General features: G+C 53.6%; 2 protein-coding genes across 8 annotated transcripts in view; one reads left to right on the top strand and one right to left on the bottom strand.

Moving 5' to 3' along the window:
* LOC107473062 (naringenin 8-dimethylallyltransferase 1, chloroplastic) overlaps positions 1–4,894 on the top strand; it is a 36,080-nt gene that overhangs the window by 12,946 nt on the left and 18,240 nt on the right. The gene's annotated exons all lie outside the window — the stretch shown is intronic.
* LOC107469573 (uncharacterized) overlaps positions 1–4,894 on the bottom strand; it is a 14,713-nt gene that overhangs the window by 3,919 nt on the left and 5,900 nt on the right. The window lies entirely within an intron of this gene.

Genomic DNA, 4,894 nt, shown 5'->3' with positions numbered 1-4,894 from the left:
GGAACATGATGTTTGAATCAGCTCCAGTGTCGACAAGGATCCGTTTGACGAGGCCGGTTCCCACCCTGGCCGTTATGACCATGGGTGGGTTTTCCGGGGCGTCGCTGAACCATTGGTCTTCTGGGCCGAAAGAAATGGATGGAGGTTTTTTGGTGTTTTGCACTGGTTGAGATGAGATCGCCAGAATCTTGGCGTCCTTCTTGTGTGCCGACCGGGACTTTGGTGCGGCGTTTTTTGCCATTACCACGTTTATTACAGTGAGGCCATGGTCTCTATCTTCGGGCTCCTGTCGCCGCTTGGCCGAGCGTGTCTTGCCTTCCTCGTCCTGGTCGCGATAACGCCTTCTCGGCTCCCTGATGAGGTGGGAGAACGCTGCTAGTTTTCCTTCCCTTATCGCCTGTTCTAATGCATCCTTCAGGTCGAAACAGTCCTGTGTTTGATGGCCGTATCCCTTATGGTAATCACAATAAAGGTTCTTGTTTCCACCCGTGCGGTCCTTGAGTGGTCGGGGTTTCGGAAGAATTCCCTTCTCAGCTATTTGTTGGTAAACTTCCACTATGGGAAGGGCGAGTGGAGTGTAGTTAGTAAATTTCCCAACTCGAGGGAACGGCCTAGGTGCCTTGTTCGATGCCTCCTCTCTAGCCTTTTCCTTTGTTCTTTCACCGTCTCCTCCGGACTGCCGAGCCTGGCCGTAACCGGGCTGCCGCTTATTGGCTGCCACTACTCGGCTGACCTCCTCGTCGTTGATGTACTCCTTCGCCACCGTTTGGATTTCATGCATTGTCCAAACCGGCTTCGTGGTGAGGTGTTTTCGAAAGTTCTCGTTGAGGAGGCCATTCGTCAGGCAGAGACTGGCCACCGAGTCGGTTAAGCCGTCGATTTCCAAGCATTCGTCGTTGAACCGATCCAAGTACCTTCTGGTCGGCTCTCCCTGTCTCTGGGTTACCCCGAGAAGGTTGATAGGATGCTTGGCTTTTGCTATTCGTGTTGTGAATTGGGCCAGGAAGGCGCGGCTGATGTCCGGGAAACTGTAAATGGAGCCTTGAGGGAGGCCATTAAACCATCTGATCGCTGGTCCTGCTAAGGTTACCGGGAAGGCGCGGCACCTTACCTCGTCGCCTACTCCCTCTAGGTTCATTCTAGCCTCAAAGGCCGTGAGATGTTCTAGAGGGTCTTGGGTTCCGTCATACCTCATGTCCGTCGGTTTGTCGAAGTGTTTCGGCAACCGGACCTCGAGGATAGATCGGTGGAACGGCGTGGCACCCATTATCACAGGTTGTCGTGTTCTCTCGGTTTTCCCTTCTCCGTCCTCACGACCTCTTGTCGTTCGGCGAGTTTGTCTGCCGCGAGAGTAGATGACCGTGTCGTTCCGTCTTCTTGGAATAGGTGATTCCTCTGTTTCCGTCCGGGATGCAGATATACGCCGTGAGTGGCTTCGGTGAGAGCTCTCTTCCTCCTCGCCCCCGGGAGACGGGGTGTAGCTTGGATCGGTAGACCATCCATCCCTCTCCCGGTCGGCTAGCTGTCGTTCAAGGTTCTGGACTCTGTGGCGTAGCTCCTGCATTATTATGGCGCTATCGCCGCCCGTTCCCCCGAACGGTCGGGTTCTCGCGTGTTGTTGGGGGGATCTCCGGCCTCCTCGTTGTGAGGCGACGGAGGCTGCCCCCTCCGCTCCGGCTACTCGAGCTCGGTCGCCGGGGCCCGGCGCGACTTCCATTCAGGCAAAGAGGGTCCCCACAGACGGTGCCAATGTTCGGTAATCGGGTTCCAGACAGGTCGGGAGTACAAGTGAAAGGGTGGATAGGTGGGGACGCCTTGACTTGGGTCGCACTGGTAGCGGACTACTCGAGCTGACGAGCACTTGGGCTGGTGAATGGACGAGGGGGGGTGCCACCTGCAAAGACACTCCGACGCCTAAGTCAGAAATCGTACAAGCAGGGGGAATGATGTGGGAAAGTGACATACCTCGGGGGAAGAGCCAATCTTCTCCTTATATACATGTCAGTAGTGGGCCCCAAGACGAGGACAGGCCCATATTTCCGAGGACGTTGTCCTGCAGCCACGTGCGAGCCGTACAGGACGCGTGTCCGGGTCGGTTGGAGGGCACGTGACCGGGTCGGGTAGAGATCGGGTCGGACCGGCCCGTGCGTTTTTTGGGCCAGGCCGTAACAGTGCCTCCACGCGCCAATGGTAGTCGTAGGAGCTACCAATGGCGTGTCGCCTTCGCGTTTCGTTTGGTCGGCTGATCGCTGGGAGGTTGTGTCTCCACGCGCGTCTCTTGGTTGCTCAAAGCAACCGTTTTCATCGCTTCGTTTCCCGTGCCGAGCATTAAATGCTCATAATGGGGTGAAAAACCCCTTTTGAAAAGCCCATTCTGCCCCCAGGTGTTTCGCGCTCTGGAGGTAGTTTTTAAACGATCTGTTTTGACATTTCTACACTTTTCTCACACTCCCTATTCTTCCTTTCTTCCTCCTTGCTACAAGATTCCAAGGCATTGCTGTGGTGCCTCCGTTCGTGTTCCTTGCACTTTTCCAGACTCGCAATCATCCTTTTCTCCATCAACTTAGGTAATTTTCGAATCATCCCTCCTTTTAGGTATTATTTTTGGTATGTTTGTTGCTTGGTTCTTTTGATATTACTGCGTAGCCTTAGTTGCGAGTAGACGTGTTAGGGGGGAAAGTACCATTCTAGGGTAGGCTTTTTCTCGTTCCTCTAGACTTAGTCTTGTTTGCCTTTAGTCGGGAAATCGTGGGGGGTGGTGTTTGTTTTCGGCCTGAGCGACCGATCTCTTAGACTAACTGGATGGTACCCCCATGTAGGTATGGCCCGCACGGTCTCCCGAGCATCCGTTAACCCTGCGGCTTACGACCAGTATGCTTGGGTCGTCTCAGATGTGAGGGATTCACCCAACCAAATGAGCGAGGAGGAGCTCACCGAGTTCCGACAAGCCGGGTATTTGTGTGGCGGGACTGACGAGGAGGCCAATTATGACGCCTTCGTCCCGGCTGCTCACGAGCGGTTGTATGAAATCAACTTCCAACCCAGCCGGGTTGCCGACTGGATTTGGTTCTACAAGGCCATGTTCACTCAAGTCGGAGTTCGCATTCCGTTCTCCGCCTTTCAAATGGCGCTCTTAAACCGAATTTCCGTGTCACCGTCGCAGTTGCATCCGAACAGTTGGGCTTCGATCCGCTGTTTCGAGATGGTTTGTGAATATCTCGACCTGCCGGTGTCCGTAGATGTCTTCCTCTTCTTCTTCACCCTCACAAACCCTTCCAAGCAGGGGAAACATAGGAAAGGGTTCATGTCCTTCCGGGCTGCTCAGGGTCGGAAGATCTTCGGCTTGTTCGAAGATTCTTACCATGGGTTTAAGGACAAGTATTTTAAAGTCCGTCCGGCCAAAGGTCGCCACCCCTTTTGGTTGTCTCTGGAGGGGGTACGGCTCATCCCGACTTATTGGAGCTTCGGGGCAGGAGCCAATAGTTTTATTAAGGTAGTTTACAAAAACATGTCGGCAGAAGATCAGCAGATTGCCGAGGTGCTAAACGCGGTTTTTGGGAAGAACCCAGTAAATCCCCACCTCCTCATGGGTGATCGGGACTCCGGTCGTAATTATATTTGTGAGAAGCTCTTTACTTTACGCTTTATCTTTTTCCCTTTATTGATATTGTGTGACGACTAACCGACCTTCTTTGGTTTCTTGCAGTGGATATGTCTGCGTCGGTGACGGGCCTTACCGATCTGTTTCAAACCTTTCTTGCCGGCGGCGACGACGAGGAAGGTGACGAGCAGCCTGTCTCCGAGGGGCCTAATGCTCCCCCGGAGGGCCAGGATGTTCCCGAACAGAGGGCCGCAACCGACGAGATCGAGACCTCGGCTCAGGGCGCCTCGGTTGAAGGTGGCAAGGCGGTCCGTGTTTCCCCTATCCGTGAGGTTGCCGGGATTGGGGGTTCGGTGCCTAAATCGGATGATGAGGAGGAGGTGGTGGAGGTCTCTAACCTGAAGAGAAAGAGAAAAAAGACATCCACGGCGTCGTCTAGTCCCGAGGGTGTCCTTACCGTTATGGAAAGGAATTTCGACGCCTCAAAATTTATAGACACCCAGCTGATCCCTGGTACGGAGGAACATTTTCATGAGTCATCCCTTGCCGGGCAGGCGAGGTGGATGTACCGCACTCTTCTGCGCGGTGCGGTTATTGCTCGGAAGGCCGAGTTCGAGTTGTCCGGGATGGAGTCTCTTCGTCGGAAGTTGGCCTCCGCTGGGAAGGCCAACAATGAATTGAAAAGTGAAGTGGAAACTCTCCGGCAGCAGTTGACTCAATCTTCGGAGAAGTTGGACGCCGCCGAGAAGAAGGCTACCGCCGCTGAGCAGAAAGCTGCCTCCGCCGAACAAAAGTTAACAGCTGCCGAGAAGAAACAGAAAGAGTCGGACGCAACGATTGAACGTCTGGTCGAGCGTGAGATGGCTCTGGAGAAACAGGTCGGCGAGGCGCAGAAGCGTACGGCCGAAGTCGAGGAGGGGAAGCGGGCCGTGGAGGCCGAACTGGCAACATGGAAGGCCAAGTACAAAGACGTCGTTAAACAGGGTAAAGGCGCGATTTTGGGCACCGAGGAAGCCCTGAAGGCCCAAATCAAAATTGTTGCCCCCGAGTTCGACACGTCGGCAATTGGCGTTTTTAAGATTATTAAGGATGGCCAGGTTGTTGATGTTCCGAAGAAATGAACTCTTTGTTCCATCGTTCTTGTTTAGCCGTTTTGTTTTGGCTTGTAGACAGTTGTTTTTAGCCGTTTTGGCTTACGAACAGTTTAATCTTTGCCGTTTTAATATTGGCTTGTGAACAATGACTCTTTGGTCGTTTGCTCGTGTTGTCGTAATGAAGTTTTTCTTACTTGTC

This window comes from Arachis duranensis, chromosome 1 (genome assembly GCF_000817695.3).
Source record: "Arachis duranensis cultivar V14167 chromosome 1, aradu.V14167.gnm2.J7QH, whole genome shotgun sequence".
In the NCBI taxonomy this organism is placed as follows: Eukaryota; Viridiplantae; Streptophyta; class Magnoliopsida; order Fabales; family Fabaceae; genus Arachis; species Arachis duranensis.
This window is presented reverse-complemented; position numbering and strand designations above follow the sequence as displayed.